At 49.3% G+C, this 21,223-nt stretch overlaps 1 protein-coding gene across 2 annotated transcripts in view; it reads right to left on the bottom strand.

The window, feature by feature from the left end:
* Positions 1-21,223, bottom strand: part of CNTN5 (contactin 5) — a 2,193,251-nt gene that overhangs the window by 563,214 nt on the left and 1,608,814 nt on the right. The gene's annotated exons all lie outside the window — the stretch shown is intronic.

The following is a 21,223-nucleotide window of genomic DNA, read 5'->3' on the forward strand; positions in this document are numbered from 1 at the left end:
TGACCCTTTAAAGAGATTTGACACATGACTTTAGAAGTAAAGGCAGAATATAATCTTCTCCAAAAGGAAAAGACCTCCATAGACCTTCCATCCTCTTACCCAACTAACCAGTCTCCTATTTACGCTGATGAAAATCAAGAACCCCGAAAAAACTTGCTACAAATAAAAATGTTTGCCTTCATATCCTCAGGCATGTTGCACACTTTTTCATGGGGTAATGTTGACTTCTTAGATTGCAACCTTCAGCTGGTGGCACTAGAGATCCTATTTTCTTGCTACAAGTCTCCCTATGCCAGCTTGGCAATCTCCTTCAGGAGAAATTTTACTCATTATCAGATTGGTGGGGGTCCAGTACCCAACCCCCTACCATTCAGCTGATATTAGAAGCCAGATGCAAATGTGGCGCCCCCAGGAGTATGGTCGCCACAGTGGAATTGCTTTCCTCCAGGGAGGGTCCCCATAATGCCGCTGTCCATGCCCTACATACCGGGAGCAGCCTGGCTGCCGCAGTCCTTGGGTGAGTCACATATCCTGAGTGAATTCAAAGAAAGAGTGTGCAGTTTGTTTGAGGTGTATCCTCTATCTGAAAGCCAAAAGGTGAACATCCTGATTGGGCAGCTAACAGGTGCAGCACAGAGAGAAGTAAAAGCCTGGCAGGACACTGACAAAGAGACTGTTAAAAAGATTTTGGCCAAGCTCAGAAGCGCCTTTGACACCCAGACTGCAGCTGAAATAAATGATGCCATAGTGGTGCCAGTGTTGACATTCCCCAACTGGTAGTACAAGAAGAAGTGACTCATGAGAACTCTGAAAAGTTCAGGTAGCAGATGCCACACCAGCAGTGGAGCCAGAGAACCCTCGCCCTGCCAGTGATGAATCTGTCATACCCATGGTGAGACTAAGAGTCGGTAGGAGAATACTACCTAGTTTACCTACACCAGAGTTACGCAGGTCTACCCGTACTACACAAGGTATACTGCCCATTATATCTTGTGTATAGATAAGTTTATGTGAATGTTGAAATTGTGTATACTTTATATGTAACTGTTCTCAAGTTTTGTGCCTACAGATAACCTGTAAGATGCCTTTTTGAAGTTCTTGTTTCATGTTTTGATGGAAATTGGACCACAGGACTTGTGTCACTACCCATGTAAATAGTTCACCAATTGCCCAGGAATGGACCATGGACATTGATGCTTGGAATTGTCATCATAGGACTATTTTTGGAGCATGTGGTTTTTGTAAATTTTTCATTTTTCTTAAATCTTGTAACCTTCATATTGTTTACATGTTTATATGTTTTTCATGTTTTCTTTTATCAGTCCAGGAGTACTGACTTTCACTAGGGGGGAATGTGGTGCCCCCAGGAGTATGGTCACCACAGTGGCATTGCTTTCCTCCAGGGAGGGTGATGTCAGGCTTGGAGGCAATGAAGGGTCTCTCTAACAGTTAACTATGTCATGCAACACAGTTCCCACTCCAGGCCAGCAGAGGGAGCTCTGAACCAGAATTGGGGGAGGAGTGCTCTCTGAGGGCCAGGAGGGGAAATTAGTCAGTTCTGTGAGGAGGGTGAAGAGTGTAGACGTGTGGAGAGAAGCTGGAGGTTGAGCTGAGGATAGAGAGCTCCCTCCCAGTGATAGCGCATGATCTGGAGCCTGGTCTCCACGGTTGTATGGATACTGAAGGTCCTGCAACAGAAACCAGAGGAAAAGGAAGCTGTAAATGCTCGATTCCCAACTAAGACTCAGAGGCACAACAGCGACGGGTGAGCCAAGAGAGATAGAGGGCTACAGCTGTCTGCCATACGAGGTAGTTCTAAGAGAAGATAAGAAGGAGGAACTTCAGTGTAACACTGTACTGGATGTACCTCAAGCCAGCGCTAGGAAGGAGACTACACAACCCATCTGATAGATGATCCCTGAGTTGCTTCCAGGCTAGCCTGCTCTTGTGCCATCTGTAACCAAGACCCTGGACTGCGTTTGCCAAGTAAAGGTAAAGAAACTGCACCCTGTTGTGTCCTTGCCTCCTTCCTGCAACATCCTCAGCACTGCTACATCTCTGTGCCAAACACTGCACCCTCTTCCTAAACATTCCGCTACACAGCCCTGGGACCAACAGCCCTACCTGTGGAGGGCTACAACATCATTGCTGCACTACACCATCTGTCCCAGAGGATCTGCTTGCAGTGTCGGCTTAACATCTCCCTTGCCGAACACCACAGGTGGCGTCACGAATCACTTATAAACTTTATTCCCAACTCAATCCCTTTTACATGGGCGCCCAGGGCCATGGACCGGGTCACCACTGCTGTGACAATCCCCTCTGAGAGACCGGCCTGGTATCGAGAACCCCACAGCCCTGGGAGGATGACCCACAAACGTTCTACAATCTGAATTGTACAGCTTTATCCAATATGTAGCAGTGACTGCCAAGAACTGCAGGATCAGCTAAAATTTTCTTAAATAGAGCTCCACCCCCTGAGCTGATAACTGTTGACTTTTAAAGGATCGGTACAATGTCTGACGCCCATCAATCTTATATTGATAGCATATTTTAAAGGGAATCTGCAGTATCATCAACCGTGCTCGGTTGTCTATAGTTGCATGTTGATCATAGAAAGTAAGAAAAAACAATACTTTAATATCTGCAATCACATGTCTTATTCCAGAGAAATCCACGTTTTTTAATATATAAAGAAGCTGTTAAGATCTATGGGCCGGACCTAGATCCTCCAGGGAATCTGCCTCCAGAGCTTATTTTAAATGAAAAGAGGAGTTATCAGTGTGAGATGTGATGACTGACAGTTTGTTCTACTGATCTATACGTCTCACACAGATAATGCCGCATTTTATTTAAAATAAGCTCTGGAGGCGGAGTTTCCGGGAGATCTATGTCCGGTCCATAGATCTTAACGGCTCGTTTACAAAAACATAGATTTCTCTGGAATGAGACATTAGATTGCAGATATAAAAGTATCATTTTATTCAACTTCCTATGACCTACATGCCCTTATAGACAGCTTATGAGAGTTGATCCTAATAAAATATGCCATTTATGGAGAGTTCATTAATATCATCATTAATATATTCTGGTGAGTTAAATCACACGAGGCACCTTGTTTTTCTTCCCACACTTAAATAAAAATTCTAGTCATTGTTCAATATTCATCAGAATCATCACCTATATTATTTCTTGTTTCACAAACTATTATAAGTTTAAAAAAAAAAGAAAACTCTAACTATTGTTTAGTACTTGTCAGAATGAGCGCCTATGTTTTTTTTTTAAATACAAAAGTTTTCAAGTTTCCACAAGCTCCAACATGTGTATTTTATTTTACATTTCCGTTTTATATTTCTTCTGGTATTTTATCTGTTGAGTTAAAAGTCACGCACAGGACACTGATCACTAGTGTTGAGCATTCCGATACCGCAAGTATCGGGTATCGGCCGATATTAGCGGTATCGGAATTCCGATACTGTCTTCCGATACTTTTGTCATATCGGATACCGGAATCGGAATCGGAAGTTCCCATCATGCTATGAGCCTGCTTGCTTTGATTAAGCCAATGGGAATCCTCCGAAGTGTGGGCACATCCTGTTAGGCATGTAGGCATGTTAACTATTGGCATGGCTGTGACTGGCTGCCGAAATGATGTCATGATGCACTATAAAAGCCACCGCAGCCGCCATTTCTGGTTCACTCTGCTGTGAATTCAGTTAGGGACAGGCTGCTGTAGAAGACTGTGAGGGACAGTTAGAAATAGCGATTCCACCAAACATCTAGTGCTTTACCCAGGCTACATAAACCACCACTGTAGCCTTCTTTGCCCTAGCAGCAGTGTTCACAGCTGTCTGCAAGGGCTGTGTGAGTGCAGCTCACGCTGTGGAGTGGGTCCTGCAGCCACGTCAGGTTGTAGGCTGCCCAGCGTGCCTCACTGCTGCCTCATACATTTTTTAATTTTTGAGCTGCATTTTTTACATAATTTCAATCTAGTGTGCTTCCATCCGTATCCATATACGTTGGCTGCAAACACTAGTAGTAGACAGCGGAGCCTTTCTGCAGCCTTTCAGTGCTAGTGTCCACTTTGCTGCACTGTTCACGGCTGTCTGAGAGGTCTCTGACTGTGTGTGAGTGCAGCTCACGCTGAGTAGTGTGTCCTGCAGCTACGTCTGGTTTTAGGACACTCAGCGTGTCACTGCCTCACACATTTTTCTTTTATTGCAGCTCATTTTTTCTTCTATTAGTGTGCATCCATCCGTCTCCATCTACGGTGGTTGCAAACACTATATAGGAGTACACAGCGGAGCCTTTCTGCAGCCTGTCAGTGCCAGTGCCCACTTAGCTGCACTGTTCACGGCTGTCTGAGAGGTCTCTGACTGTGTGTGAGTGCAGCTCACGCAGAGTAGAGTGTCCTGCAGCTACGTCTGGTTGTAGGACGCTCAACGTGCGTCACTGCCTCACACATATTTGTCTTTGAGTGCAGCTCATTTTTTCTTCTCCTATTAGTGTGCATCCATCCGTATCCATCAACATTGGTTGGTTGCAAACACTATGTAGGAGTAGATAGAGGAGCCTTTTTTTCTGGCTTGTGCCCTGCCGGCGCAGCCAGATTAGTATTACCCAATTTTTTTGGAGCCTCATCTTTTGCATTGTAGGTTACCTGCCTGCATTGTAATAGCTCCAAAAAGTTGGTGATACTATCAGTTTCAATTCTTTGTTCACATACTTTGAGTTTGTTTCCAACAAAGAAACCACAAAAAAAGTTCACACTACATTTGGAACTTGTGTAGGCCACATCAGCTCCTATTGAAGTGTAGTCCACACACACACACTTCATAAAATTAGTGTTTCTTGTACCTGTAACCAGCTGTTCAGGAATAAGCACACTAAGGCCCCCCTTTGTACATTTCTGCCTATCTTAAGCAGTCTGGCAAGATGAAGAAGGCAGGGAGTAAGGCGCGTGGGCGTGGGCGTGGGCGTGGAGTTTCAGCAGGGAGAGGACGTGGGGATTCTGCAGGGAGAGGACGTGGGGATTCTGCAGGTAGAGGACGTGGGGATTCTGGGCCTGCTGCGGGCACCAGTGGATCAGCATCACCCAGTTTTAGCAGGCAACAGTCCTTTATGCGCAGCTTTGTAGGACCTCAACGTACCCCACTGCTGCGGGAGGAACAAATTGAAGCCGTTGTCGGATGGATGGCAGCTAACGCATTGACTTCAATTACTTCCACGGCCTCTCAGGACCAGAGCACCGAAGAGCAACCATCTGTCTCTTCACCACCTGCCAAAGTGCCCAGGCAGTCAGAGAGACATGGACAGGAGCCATCACAGTCTCTACTTCTGTTCTCGGAATCTGTTGGCTTGTAAAGAGGGGGCCAGCCAAGCAGCATTTCTGAATGTGAAGAAGAGGGAGTATGCAGTGATGTGCAACTTCTTTGTCCCTCTGAATCTGAAGAGGCGAGTGGGCCAGTGCCTATGGTCAGCACACCTCAGTACGCATCAGATGATGACGAGACTCAGTTGCCACTTTCTGGTGCGTACGGTGCAGGCGAGACAACCCCGGAGAAGCAGCTGTTTGAAGAGGGGAGGGAAGATGATGAGGTCCTTGACCCATCATGGCGTGAGGAACAGGAAGGTGGTGGGAGCAGCTCGGAGGAAGAGATTCCCCTACCGGCCAAAACAGGAGGCAGAGGGAGGGGGAAGACTTGGTTGCCTGTACCCTCAACTTCGGCACCCATTAGGAGCATTCCTCATTCCAAAGGCAAAACGGGCGCTCCCAAGACTTGCAGTGCGTAGAGTTGAGCGAAACGGGTCGAAAAAATTCAAAAGTCGCCGACTTTTGGCAAAGTCGGGTTTCATGAAACGAAACCCGACCCTAGGATGAGGTCGGCCACGAGGTCGGCGACTTACGCGCCAAAGTCGCGTTTCAAAAGTTTGTTTTGCGCTCTTTTTCAGCCAATCAGGATCCACGGACACTGTGGGCAACGTGATGACATAGGCACGGGTCACCACCATCTTTCAGAAGGGCATGCAAGTGATTGGCTTGCTTTGGTGGGTGTCACAGGGGGTATAAAAGGGCGTGCATGCCGACCGCCATCTTACTTCTGCCGATCTTAGTATAGGGAGAGGTTGCTGCTGATTCTGTAGGGAGAGCGTTAGGCAGGGAAGAAGACAAAAAAACTGCTTCTGCTGCTAGCGATTTGGCCTGCACAACACACCAGTCACTGTGTGTGCAGTGCAAGGGGAGGCTATATAGTGGTGTATCAGTGGTGTTGGTTGTTGGGCTGCCTTCTAAGGCTTCCTGACATTCCTGCATTGCTGTTTACCCACTGCTCCGCAAACTGCTTTTTTAAAAGCAATCCAAATTTTTTTTTTTTGTCCTGCTGAGAAGAAAAAAAAACTGCTTCTGCTGCTAGCAATTTGGCCTGCACAACACACCAGTCACTGTGTGTGCAGTGCAAGGGGAGGCTATATAGTGGTGTATCAGTGGTGTTGGTTGTTGGGCTGCCTTCTAAGGCTTCCTGACATTCCTGCATTGCTGTTTACCCACTGCTCCGCAAACTGCTTTTTTAAAAGCAATCCAATCTCCCTTATCCTCTAGTCACTTTTGTCACAGCTGTGCCATCGAGCCTGTCACATAGCGCTCAGATATCAGTGGGCCTCACACAATCCAAAAGTGTCCAGTGTCCAAAAGTGTGTGCAGAGATTCAAAATCTCCCTTATCCTCTAGTCACTTTTGTCACAGCTGTGCCATCGAGCCTGTCACATAGCGCTCAGATATCAGTGGGCCTCACACAATCCAAAAGTGTCCAGTGTCCAAAAGTGTGTGCAGAGATTCAAAATCTCCCTTATCCTCTAGTCACTTTTGTCACAGCTGTGCCATCGAGCCTGTCACATAGCGCTCAGATATCAGTGGGCCTCACACAATCCAAAAGTGTCCACTGTCCACAAGTGTGTGCAGAAATTCAAAATCTCCCTTATCCTCTAGTCACTTTTGTCACAGCTGTGCCATCGAGCCTGTCACATAGCGCTCAGATATCAGTGGGCCTCACACAATCCAAAAGTGTCCAGTGTCCAAAAGTGTGTGCAGAGATTCAAAATCTCCCTTATCCTCTAGTCACTTTTGTCACAGCTGTGCCATCGAGCCTGTCACATAGCGCTCAGATATCAGTGGGCCTCACACAATCCAAAAGTGTCCACTGTCCACAAGTGTGTGCAGAAATTCAAAATCTCCCTTATCCTCTAGTCACTTTTGTCACAGCTGTGCCATCGAGCCTGTCACATAGCGCTCAGATATCAGTGGGCCTCACACAATCCAAAAGTGTCCAGTGTCCAAAAGTGTGTGCAGAGATTCAAAATCTCCCTTATCCTCTAGTCACTTTTGTCACAGCTGTGCCATCGAGCCTGTCACATAGCGCTCAGATATCAGTGGGCCTCACACAATCCAAAAGTGTCCAGTGTCCAAAAGTATGTGCAGAGATTCAAAATCTCCATTATCCTCTAGTCACTTTTGTCACAGCTGTGCCATCGAGCCTGTGACATAGCGCTCAGATATCAGTGGGCCTCACACAATCCAAAAGTGTCCACTGTCCACAAGTGTGGGCAGAAATTCAAAATCTCCCTTATCCTCTAGTCACTTTTGTCACAGCTGTGCCATCGAGCCTGTCACATAGCGCTCAGATATCAGTGGGCCTCACACAATCCAAAAGTGTCCAGTGTCCAAAAGTGTGTGCAGAGATTCAAAATCTCCCTTATCCTCTAGTCACTTTTGTCACAGCTGTGCCATCGAGCCTGTCACATAGCGCTCAGATATCAGTGGGCCTCACACAATCCAAAAGTGTCCAGTGTCCAAAAGTGTGTGCAGAGATTCAAAATCTCCCTTATCCTCTAGTCACTTTTGTCACAGCTGTGCCATCGAGCCTGTCACATAGCGCTCAGATATCAGTGGGCCTCACACAATCCAAAAGTGTCCAGTGTCCAAAAGTGTGTGCAGAGATTCAAAATCTCCCTTATCCTCTAGTCACTTTTGTCACAGCTGTGCCATCGAGCCTGTCACATAGCGTTCAGATATCAGTGGGCCTCACACAATCCAAAAGTGTCCAGTGTCCAAAAGTGTGTGCAGAGATTCAAAATCTCCCTTATCCTCTAGTCACTTTTGTCACAGCTGTGCCATCGAGCCTGTCACATAGCGCTCAGATATCAGTGGGCCTCACACAATCCAAAAGTGTCCAGTGTCCACAAGTGTGTGCAGAGATTCAAAATCTCCCTTATCCTTTAGTCACTTTTGTCACAGCTGTGCCATCGAGCCTGTCACATAGCGCTCAGATATCAGTGGGCCTCACACAATCCAAAAGTGTCCAGTGTCCAAAAGTGTGTGCAGAGATTCAAAATCTCCCTTATCCTCTAGTCACTTTTGTCACAGCTGTGCCATCGAGCCTGTCACATAGCGCTCAGATATCAGTGGGCCTCACACAATCCAAAAGTGTCCAGTGTCCAAAAGTGTGTGCAGAGATTCAAAATCTCCCTTATCCTCTAGTCACTTTTGTCACAGCTGTGCCATCGAGCCTGTCACATAGCGCTCAGATATCAGTGGGCCTCACACAATCCAAAAGTGTCCAGTGTCCACAAGTGTCTGCAGAAATTCAAAATCTCCCCTGTCCTATAGACACCTTGTACCTTGTTTTACATTACTATATAGTTTGTTGGATTTTGTCTACATTTCTACCAAAAATGAGGAAGGCTGGTGGAAGAGGCCGTGGAATTGGGCGGGGGTTGGCAGCTGGTAATGATGGTGTTGGTGGTGGATCTGATGGTAGTGGCAAGAGCAAAATAGGACCGAATGCAGGAGGTGCTGACCCTGCGTCATCGTCTGGCTACATAAGGCCTCGAACGCTTAGTTTTCTAGGAGTTGGCAAACCGCTTTTAAAGCCAGAGCATCAGGAAAAAGTTTTGTCTTACATTGCTGACTCAGCCTCCAGCTCTATCGCCTCCTCTTCTTCAGTTGTAAAAAGTAAAAGCACTGAGTCGTCATTGGAGGCTCAAGTTCATGAACCACACCTTTCCTTGTGTCCTTCACCCCAACCAAGATTGAAGGATGATGCAGGCCATACTACTGATTACTCCATGGAGCTGTTTTCACATACCATGCCTGGATTATCAAGTGAAATGGTGAATTACCCAGGCCAAGATGAATCTGACATGGAGTGCACTGATGCACAGCCGCTGATGGATGATTCTGCTGGTACATTCACTCAGAGCACTACATTGTCCTCGCAGTGTACAGAGCCAGATTCTGACCCTGATGAGACTCAGGTGCCCCTTCCCGCACACTATACCACCATACACGGTGACACAGAGGAAGGTGCACATGACATAGAAGAGGAGGTGATGGATGACCCAGTTGTTGACCCAGATTGGCATCCATTGGGGGAAGAGGGTGCTGCTTCCAATAGCTCAGATGAGGAGCATCCACAGCAGACATCGACATCGCAACAGCTGTTATCAGGCAGGCCCGGAGCACTCCAAAGACAGGTTCCAAACATCAAAAGAGTTGCTGGACAGCTTGTCCAGAGGGTCAAAAGATCACAGCGTGCTAGGCCGCAAAATGTCTGCCAAAGTAGGAAGAGTGCAGTGTGGCATTTTTTTGACCAAAATCCTTATGATCAGGCCAAGGTTATCTGTAAGAAGTGCGCAAAGACCTTTAGCCGAGGGAAAAATCTGAAAAATTTGAATACCAGTTGCATGCTTAGACATTTAACCAGCATGCACTTGCAAGCGTGGACACAACACCAAACCTCAAGTGCCACATGTGCAACTGATCACAACGAAGGTAGTCAGCAACGCTACATTGTTTCCCCCACTGTAAGCCCACCGGTTAGCACAGCAGCAAATGTTGAGGTGTCGTTGCAAGGCCACAGCAGTCAGGGAATCCCACTGTTATATCAACGAAATACTGATTCTAGGCCATCAGAAAGAACACCAACTCCATCACCATCATCAACCCTCTCTCAGTCCGCCCTGTCCACCGCTACTTCCACCATATGCAGCTCTCAAGTCCAGCTCACCCTCCCAGGCACTATGAGTAGGTCAAGAAAGTACTCAGTCTCTCATCCGCGTACACTGGGTTTGAACGCCCACATTGCCAAACTAATCTCGTTTGAGATGATGCCCTTTCGGTTGGTGGAAAGCACAGCTTTCCGCGAACTCATGGCCTATGCAGTACCACGCTATGACCTACCCAGTCGCCACTTCTTCTCTCGCAAAGCCATCCCAGCCCTCCACCATCATGTGAAAGACCGCATTGTCCATGCACTCAAGCAGTCAGTGAGCGGAAAGGTGCACCTCACAACTGATGCATGGTCCAGTCGGCATGGCCAGGGCCATTACGTGTCCATCACTGCGCACTGGGTTAATGTGGTGGATGCAGGGTCCACAGGGGACAGCGGTGGTGGGACAGTGCTGCCTAGCCCACGGTATAGGAAACAGTTGGCTGTAGGCGTTCGACCCTCCTGCTCCTCCTCCTCCTCCAGAAGCGAAAGCTCATCCACAGAGCGCAGTCGTACGAGCACTCCATCTGCAGCTGCCACTGTTGCACACGATGTGTCCCCCTATCGAGCAGCTAGTGGAAAGCATCAGCAGGCTGTGTTGCAGATGATGTGTTTGGGCGACAGACACACCGCCGAGGTGCTGGCCGAGTACTTGAAGCGACAAACTGAGTCATGGCTGGGCAGTGTACATCTTGAGGCATGCAAGGTAGTTAGGGATAACGGACGTAATTTTGTGGCAGCCATAGCCCTTTCAAAACTCAGCCACATACCTTGCTTGGCTCACACCTTGAACCTGGTGGTGCAGTGCTTCCTCAAAAATTATCCGGAGTTAACAGCCCTGCTCCAAAAGGTGCGAAGACTGTGCGCGCACATCCGCCTGTCGCCTGTACACTCCGTTCGTATGCAGAAGCTGCAGCGATTGCTCCACCTTCCCAAACACCGCCTCATTATCGACATTGCAACAACGTGGAACTCCACCCTGCACATGGTGGAGCGGCTGTGCGAGCAGAGGCAGGCCATAATGCATTTGTGGGAGGATACACGGCCAGGCACTTTGAGAGCAGACATGGAGTTGACAGGTGTGCAGTGGTCGAAGCTGAAAGACCTATGTAAAGTCCTTCAGTGTTTTGAGGAATGCACACTGCTGGTAAGCGCAGACCACGCCATCCTAAGCATGAGCATCCCACTTATGCGTCTGCTCATGCAAACTTTGACGCACCTTAAGGAGCAGGCGTCTGCAGCCAATGTTGATGAGGAGGAAGAGGAGGAGGGAATCCTTGATGACATTCAGCCATTGTCTGCTCAGGGACCTCTCCTGGACGAGGTGGAGGAAGAAGAGGAGGAGGAGGATGATGATGGGGATGATTATTTAGGGGAGGAGGATGCATCTCGTGGGGCAAGTGAAAATGTTGGCGTGGCAAGGTCTGGTACAGGGTTTGTGCGTGACTGGAGGGATGTGGATTTGCCAGAAAGTGCTCCTCCAACCAGCACTCGCAGTGCATCATTGACACCGGGAACATTGGCCCACATGTCAGATTATGCCTTGCGGATCCTAAAAAGGGACCCCCGCATTGCCAAAATGATGAACGATGACGACTACTGGTTGGCCAGCATCCTGGATCCACGCTATAAAGGCAAATTACAAAACATCATGCCACAGGAGAACCTTGACCTAATATTGGCTAATAAACAAGCAACTCTGGTAAATCGGTTGCTTGAGGCATTCCCAGCACACAGCAGCGGTGATGGTTCTCACACGAGCCGTACGGGCTGGGGGCAGCTTGGCAGAGGTGTTCGTGGTGCACACAGCAGAAGTGGCGTTGGAGACAGGGGTTTCATGACAATGTTGTGGACTGATTTTTCAAATACCACTCACACAACTGGTAATACTGCATCGATGGAAAGTGACAGGAGACAGCAGTTGTCAACTATGGTTACAAACTACTTTTCCTCCCATATCGATGTTCTCCCACACAGGTCATTCCCCTTTGACTATTGGGCCGCTAAACTGGACACCTGGCCTGAATTGGCCCAATATGCCTTACAGGAGCTCGCTTGCCCAGCTGCAAGTGTGCTATCGGAAAGAGTCTTCAGTGTAGCTGGATCAATCCTGACAGAAAAAAGGACCCGTCTGTCAACCCAAAATGTGGATGATCTAACCTTCATTAAAATGAACCACGTATGGGTTTCCAAGGATTTTGTCCCACCTTCCCCTGATGACACATAGGGTGACAGAAAAATGGCTTGCTTTGGTCCACCTCTTCCTGGTACTTCACCTATTTCGCCTTTTCCATCAGCTGAATGTCCAACATCAACATATGCCACTTTCTAAAACTCCCTAACTGTGCTGCCTCCCCCCCCATGGCCGGGGTCACCACCTAGCGCACGACACCGTGCGAGTGCCGTTGCCCTGGACAGGTGGGTAGGCCGACTCTTGGGCGCGGGCACTGGCACAGGGTCCCTCATAGTGCAATCAAGTGTCTCTGACGGTGGTGGTGCACACCCGCCGTCAGACACACCGCTGTACTATGAGGGGCCCAGTGCCAGTACCGACGCCCACGAGTGGGCCCCCCTTGCTTGGGCAGGGCCCCAGCATTTGCAATCTTTACCTCTCCCTGCTCCTCCGCTGTGTAATCTGGGCCGTCAAATCCATACTGTGCCTGACACCGTCTGAGCCTGCCTCCTGCTGTATAGACATATATTTTGAATATGTACGCTATCCATACATGTTATCCAGGGATACGGTACCCTTTCTAACCTTTTTGCAATCACGTGCAATCCATACTGGGCCTAACACCGTCTGAGCCTGCCTCCTGAGACATATATTTTGAATGTGTACGCTATCCATACATGTTATCCAGGGATATGGTACCCTTTCTAACCTTTGTGCAATCACGTGCAATCCATACTGTGCCTGACACCGTCTGAGCCTGCCTCATGCTGTATAGACATATATTTTGAATGTGTACGCTATCCATACATGTTATCCAGGGATACGGTACCCTTTCTAACCTTTGTGCAATCACGTGCAATCCATACTGGGCCTAACACCGTCTGAGCCTGCCTCATGCTGTATAGACATATATTTTGAATGTGTACGCTATCCATACATGTTATCCGGGGATACGGTACCCTTTCTAACCTTTGTGCAATCACGTGCAATCCATACTGGGCCTAACACCGTCTGAGCCTGCCTCATGCTGTATAGACATATATTTTGAATGTGTACGCTATCCATACATGTTATCCAGGGATACGGTACCCTTTCTAACCTTTGTGCAATCACGTGCAATCCATACTGGGCCTAACACCGTCTGAGCCTGCCTCCTGAGACATATATTTTGAATGTGTACGCTATCCATACATGTTATCCGGGGATACGGTACCCTTTCTAACCTTTGTGCAATCACGTGCAATCCATACTGGGCCTAACACCGTCTGAGCCTGCCTCATGCTGTATAGACATATATTTTGAATGTGTACGCTATCCATACATGTTATCCAGGGATACGGTACCCTTTCTAACCTTTGTGCAATCACGTGCAATCCATACTGGGCCTAACACCGTCTGAGCCTGCCTCATGCTGTATAGACATATATTTTGAATGTGTACGCTATCCATACATGTTATCCAGGGATACGGTACCCTTTCTAACCTTTGTGCAATCACATGCAATCCATACTGGGCCTAACACCGTCTGAGCCTGCCTCATGCTGTATAGACATATATTTTGAATGTGTACGCTATCCATACATGTTATCCAGGGATACGGTACCCTTTCTAACCTTTGTGCAATCACGTGCAATCCATACTGGGCCTAACACCGTCTGAGCCTGCCTCATGCTGTATAGACATATATTTTGAATGTGTACGCTATCCATACATGTTATCCAGGGATACGGTACCCTTTCTAACCTTTGTGCAATCACGTGCAATCCATACTGGGCCTAACACCGTCTGAGCCTGCCTCATGCTGTATAGACATATATTTTGAATGTGTACGCTATCAATACATGTTATCCAGGGATACGGTACCCTTTCTAACCTTTGTGCAATCACGTGCAATCCATACTGGGCCTAACACCGTCTGAGCCTGCCTCCTGAGACATATATTTTGAATGTGTACGCTATCCATACATGTTATCCGGGGATACGGTACCCTTTCTAACCTTTGTGCAATCACGTGCAATCCATACTGGGCCTAACACCGTCTGAGCCTGCCTCATGCTGTATAGACATATATTTTGAATGTGTACGCTATCCATACATGTTATCCAGGGATACGGTACCCTTTCTAACCTTTGTGCAATCACGTGCAATCCATACTGGGCCTAACACCATCTGAGCCTGCCTCATGCTGTATAGACATATATTTTGAATGTGTACGCTATCCATACATGTTATCCAGGGATACGGTACCCTTTCTAACCTTTGTGCAATCACATGCAATCCATACTGGGCCTAACACCGTCTGAGCCTGCCTCATGCTGTATAGACATATATTTTGAATGTGTACGCTATCCATACATGTTATCCAGGGATAAGGTACCCTTTCTAACCTTTGTGCAATCACGTGTAATCCATACTGGGCGTGAGAACGGCTGGCGAGCTGTTAAGCAAGCTACAGCACCTGTCCAGACAAGTACAGGGATTCCCTAGCGAGGAGACTTATTTGATTGTTTTCAATGTTGGGACAGCAATTTTTGGGGAGCACTATACTCTGGAGAATGATAGATGGGGCCCACCATACACTGGAACATTCCAAAGGTGGACATCAGACACTGGAGCAGCATTTACAGGGCCCATTATACACTAGAGCATTAGAAATGGGGCCCATTATGTTTGGAGCATTATTTGGGCCCATAAGACAGTGGAGCTTCATCCATGGGGACCAACATATACTGTAGCATTATGTGGAGCTCATCATATACTGTTTCAAACATTATATGGGACCAATGATTCTGTATGGAGAAATAGATGGGCCTCGTCATGAGATGTAAAAAGTGAGGTATTTTTCATTGTACTATACCGCTATTTCTCTGCTGTATCGGAGCATGATGAGTTGTGGTATGTGTTAAAGGGGCGCTCTTTCGCCCAGGGCACATGAAAACCTGCAGCCAGCCCTCCCCCCCCACAACTTTAGCCAAATAACCCCCATTTTTCAGTGCGTAGCTTGTATTATGAAGTTAATTAAGGTTGACAAGCTTAAGAAAGAAGAATTGATGCTTTTGGCATTCAAATGGGCACTGTAGGTGTGTTTCCTGTCCTCCTCTCACTGCCGACTTTTATTCCCCATTGACTTACATTGGGTTTCGTGTTTCGGGATGACCCCGACTTTTCCCTATAATCGGACGATCTTGCTCGACCCGACTTTTGGAAAAGTCGGGTTTCACGAAACGAAACGCGACCCTAAAAAACCAAAAGTCGCTCAACTCTAGCAGTGCGTGGTCCTTTTTTGACACAGTTGCAGATGACATTTGCTTTGTCAAATGCAAGTTGTGTCATCAGACAGTCAAAAGAGGGAGAAATGTCAGCAACCTCAATACCACAAATATGTGGAAACATGTGCGCACCAAGCACAAGTTGGAGTTGCAGAGACACCCTGAAGACGTAGGCCAACGTACAGCACCACCTACCACCTCTTCAGTTCGTGTTGGGGCCTCTTCCTCCAGCTCACACACTACTGGTTCGGCTTCCTCACAGGATCGCCAAGGAAGAACCTCTGCCACTGTTGTCCGGAGACCCTGTCAGATTCCACCCATAGCAGCACGTTCCCATCCATCACAGCCATCGGTAGCACAGGCATGGGATAAAAGGCGCCCTTACTCGGCAAACCATCCCCGAGTACAGTCTCTGAATGCTGGCATTGCCAAACTTCTGGCAGTTGAAATGCTGTCATTCAGGCTGGTGGACACTGACACCTTCCGGGACTTAATGGCATTGGCAGTCCCCCAATACAACGTGCCCAGCCACTTTTTTTTCAGCAGGCGAGCCGTCCCTGCCCTGCAGAAACATGTTGAGGGCAAAATAAAACATGCGCTACTAAACGCCGTTAGCAGCAAGGTCCACCTGACCACCGATGCGTGGACCAGTAACCATGGACAGGGACGATACCTTTCCCTCACTGCCCACTGGGTCAATGTTGTGGAGCCGGGTACAGATCTGGAGAGTGGCACTGTACGTGTTCTTCCAACGCCACGGATTGCAGGACTCCAGTCTGTACACATAGACTCCTCCTCCTACTCAAGTTCCTCAGAAACAGCAGAGCAGGAGCCTGTTACGACCGATATGAGCACAGCCGTGGCCAAACGTCAACAGGCTGTACTCATATTAATTTCTTTGGGGAATCGAAGCCACACAGTGCAGGAGCTCTGGAATGCTATCAAGCAGGAGAGCGATGTGTGGTTTGGGCCAGCGAATCTCCAGCTGGGCTTGGTAGTGTGTGACAATGGCCGAAATCTGGTGGCAGCTCTTGGCCTAGGCAACCTCACACACATCCCATGTCTGGCACATGTGCTTAACTTGGTCGTGCAGAGCTTTCTGAGGGAATTTCCGGATCTTGATGCACTGTTGCACAAGGTCCGCATAGAGTGCGCTCACTTGCGGCGTTCCAGCACGGCAAGATCGTGCCTCGCTGCTCTGCAGCGACGATTTGGCCTTCCGGAACATCGCATCATATGTGACCTACCCACCCGGTGGAATTCAACGTTATATATGTTGGAGCGGTTGTGTGAGCAGCAGGCAGCAGTCATGGAGTACCAGCTGCATCAGGCGCAAACAAGTCGCACTGTGCGCCGTTCACACTTCAGCACCATTGAGTGGGCCTCTATGAAGGACATCTGCTTCGTTTTGCGTGCCTTCGATGAATCCACGCGGATGGCGAGTGCAGATGATGCACTAGTCAGCATGACTGTCCCCCTTATCTGCCTGCTTCAACAAACACTGCAAGCACTAAGGGATGAGGTTTCGGAAGAGGTGGAGGATGAGGAGTCCCAAATGCCATCTGCTTCTGGACAGTCTGCGCTACGTGTTTCCTCACAAAGGCCTAGGCAGGGGACACTTTGTGAGGAGGATGAGGAGGAGTCGATGGAGGAGGAAGACATCTCTCCAGAGGAGGGAGGTACACAAACCTCTACTCAGTATGTACAGCGAGGGTGGGGTGATGCAGAGCAGGCCGAGGTCACGCCTCAAGCAGGGGACAGCGGTTCTTTGGCAGTTGGGAGTCTGCAGCACATGGTTGATTTCATGCTGCAGTGCCTGAGAAACGACCGCCGCATCGCCCACATTCTCGTCTCGGCTGATTATTGGGTGTACACCCTCCTAGATCCTCGCTACCAGGACAGCGTACAAAGGCTCATACCAACGTTGAACCGGGAGCGTAAACTGCGGGAGTACGAAGAGTCACTGGTGCAGTCCATAATGTTTTCCATTCCACCCGACAGCATTGTTGCTAGTGCTTTACAAAGCAGCTCTGTGCGTCGAGGCAGTGGAGGAAACTCTGCACAAAGAGGGAGCAGAGGCAGCGCCGCAGCACAAGGCAAGACCACTATGGCCCAAATGTGGCAAAGTTTTGTGTGTCCACCACAATTGTCTACACCATCAGCGACGCCTCGAGTCAGCAGGAGGCAACGCTTCCGTCAGATGGTGTCAGACTACATGCCTTGCCCTGTCACTGTACTCCCAGATGGCTCTTCCCCCTTCAAGTTTTGGGTCTCTAAGATGGATAATGGCCAGAGCTTAGCCAGTATGCATTGGAGGTGCTGGCTTGCCCTGCTGCCAGTGTATTATCGGAACGTGTCTTTAGTGCCGCAAGTGGTGTACTAACAGACCGTCGCACGCGACTATCTTCCGATAATGTTGACCGGCTGACTTTTCTGAAAATGAACAAGGCCTGGATCTCCAAAGACTTTGCCATTCCTCTTAAAGACTAAATTAGTGGTTGTCAACTGTATCCAGGTCTGCTGGTGTGTTCATTTTTCTACCACCTGAACTATAATCCCTGTGCTTCAACACAGCCAGTTGTCGCTCAGATGTGTCGTCTGCACAGAGAAACACACTAGCTCCTGTGTTAGTGGGGATCAGTAACGCCAGCTGATCCCCTGCTGTGTGGACGGCAAAGTCACCAGCTCCATCAACATTCAAACCACTACTGATTTTTAACCGTGCCCAACTTAGGTCTCTGGCTCCACTGTCTCTACTATTTCCCCTGGCCTCCAACCCCGCCATCTACATCTCTGAAGTGGCGTCAGCACAATCTACACTTGTTCCTGTGTTCCTGTGGCTCAGTCCCATCAGTTTATCCCCTGATGTGTGTCCGGCAAGGTCTCCTGCTCTGTCCACATTCCCATAACCAGTAGTGGGAATGAGGACAGAGCTGGCGAACTTGCCGGACAAACATCAGGGGATCAACTGACGGGACTGAGCACCAGTAACACAGGAACAAGTGTAGATTGTGCTGACGCCACTTCAGAGATGTAGCTGGCGGGGTTGGAGGCCAGGGTAAATAGTAGAGACAGTGGAGCCAGAGGCCTAAGTGGAGCATGGTTAGAATCAGTAGTAGTCAACAACCTCCATAAAAACCGCTGCCCATTGGCCTCTGCATGCGGCATGCGTAATCCTGGGCTCCAACAGCGTCAGTTGGTGTTCAGAAGTGTCATCTCCACAGAGCCAAACACATTCGTTCAAGTGTTAGTGGGGTTCAGCACTGCCAGCTGTTCCCCTGCTGTGGAGATGGCAAGTCTCCTGCTGCCTTCACCTGCCAAAATCCAGTAGGCCCCAGCCTGCTCCTGGCCTAATCCTGGGCTCCAACAGCGTCAGTTGGTGTTCAGAAGTGTCGTCTCCACAGAGCCAAACACATTCGTTCAAGTGTTAGTGGGGTTCAGCACTGACAGCTGTTCCCCTGCTGTGGAGATGGCAAGTCTCCTGCTGCCTACACCTGCCAAAATCCAGTAGGCCCCAGCCTGCTCCTCGCCTAATCCTGGGCTCCAACAGCGTCAGTTGGTGTTCAGAAGTGTCATCTCCACAGAGCCAAACACATTCGTTCAAGTGTTAGTGGGGTTCAGCACTGCCAGCTGTTCCCCTGCTGTGGAGATGGCAAGTCTCCTGCTGCCTACACCTGCCAAAATCCAGTAGGCCCCAGCCTGCTCCTCGCCTAATCCTGGGCTCCAACAGCGTCAGTTGGTGTTCAGAAGTGTCGTCTCCACAGAGCCAAACACATTCGTTCAAGTGTTAGTGGGGTTCAGCACTGCCAGCTGTTCCCCTGCTGTGGAGATGGCAAGTCTCCTGCTGCCTACACCTGCCAAAATCCAGTAGGCCCCAGCCTGCTCCTCGCCTAATCCTGGGCTCCAACAGCGTCAGTTGGTGTTCAGAAGTGTCGTCTCCACAGAGCCAAACACATTCGTTCAAGTGTTAGTGGGGTTCAGCACTGCCAGCTGTTCCCCTGCTGTGGAGATGGCAAGTCTCCTGCTGCCTTCACCTGCCAAAAGCAACAGGCCCCAGCCTGCTCCTCGCCTAATCCTGGGCTCCAACAGCGTCAGTTGGTGTTCAGAAGTGTCGTCTCCACAGAGCCAAACACATTCGTTCAAGTGTTAGTGGGGTTCAGCACTGACAGCTGTTCCCCTGCTGTGGAGATGGCAAGTCTCCTGCTGCCTTCACCTGCCAAAAGCAACAGGCCCCAGCCTGCTCCTCGCCTAATCCTGGGCTCCAACAGCGTCAGTTGGTGTTCAGAAGTGTCGTCTCCACAGAGCCAAACACATTCGTTCAAGTGTTAGTGGGGTTCAGCACTGACAGCTGTTCCCCTGCTGTGGAGATGGCAGTCTCTCCTGCTGTCTCCGCATTCCAAAGACAGTAGGCCTCTGCCTACACCCTCCTATTTCCTGGGGTTCAACACAGCCAGTTGTAGCTCGGAAGTGCCGTCCACACGGAAAGAGACACTTGCTCCCGTGTCTCAGTGGGGTTCAGTAACGTCAGCTGATCCCCTGCTGTGTGGATGGCAGTCTCTCCTGCTGTCTCCACATTCCAAATACAGTAGGCCTCTGCCTACACCCTCCTATTTCCTGGGCTTCAACACAGCCAGTTGTAGCTCGGAAGTGCCGTCCACACGGAAAGAGACACTTGCTCCCGTGTCTCAGTGGGGTTCAGTAACGTCAGCTGATCCCCTGCTGTGTGGATGGCAGTCTCTCCTGCTGTCTCCACATTCCAAATACAGTAGGCCTCTGCCTACACACTCCTATTTCCTGGGCTTCAACACAGCCAGTTGTAGCTCGGAAGTGCCGTCCACACGGAAAGAGACACTTGCTCCCGTGTCTCAGTGGGGTTCAGTAACGTCAGCTGATCCCCTGCTGTGTGGATGGCAGTCTCTCCTGCTGTCACCACATTCCAAATACAGTAGGCCTCTGCCTACACCCTCCTATTTCCTGGGCTTCAACACAGCCAGTTGTAGCTCGGAAGTGCCGTCCACACGGAAAGAGACACTTGCTCCCGTGTCTCAGTGGGGTTCAGTAACGTCAGCTGATCGCCTGCTGTGTGGATGGCAGTCTCTCCTGCTGTCTCCACATTCCAAATACAGTAGTCCTCTGCCTACACCCTCCTATTTCCTGGGCTTCAACACAGCCAGTTGTAGCTCGGAAGTGCCGTCCACACGGAAAGAGACACTTGCTCCCGTGTCTCAGTGGGGTTCAGTAACGTCAGTTGATCCCCTGCTGTGTGGATGGCAGTCTCTCCTGCTGTCTCCACATTCCAAATACAGTAGGCCTCTGCCTACACCCTCCTATTTCCTGGGCTTCAACACAGCCAGTTGTAGCTCGGAAGTGCCGTCCACACGGAAAGAGACACTTGCTCCCGTGTCTCAGTGGGGTTCAGTAACGTCAGCTGATCCCCTGCTGTGTGGATGGCAGTCTCTCCTGCTGTCTCCACATTCCAAATACAGTAGGCCTCTGCCTACACCCTCCTATTTCCTGGGCTTCAACACAGCCAGTTGTAGCTCGGAAGTGCCGTCCACACGGAAAGAGACACTTGCTCCCGTGTCTCAGTGGGGTTCAGTAACGTCAGCTGATCCCCTGCTGTGTGGATGGCAGTCTCTCCTGCTGTCTCCACATTCCAAATACAGTAGGCCTCTGCCTACACCCTCCTATTTCCTGGGCTTCAACACAGCCAGTTGTAGCTCGGAAGTGCCGTCCAC

The sequence above is a fragment of the Dendrobates tinctorius genome, unplaced genomic scaffold (genome assembly GCF_039654945.1).
Source record: "Dendrobates tinctorius isolate UK_male_01 unplaced genomic scaffold, ASM3965494v1 ptg000075l, whole genome shotgun sequence".
In the NCBI taxonomy this organism is placed as follows: domain Eukaryota; kingdom Metazoa; phylum Chordata; class Amphibia; order Anura; family Dendrobatidae; genus Dendrobates; species Dendrobates tinctorius.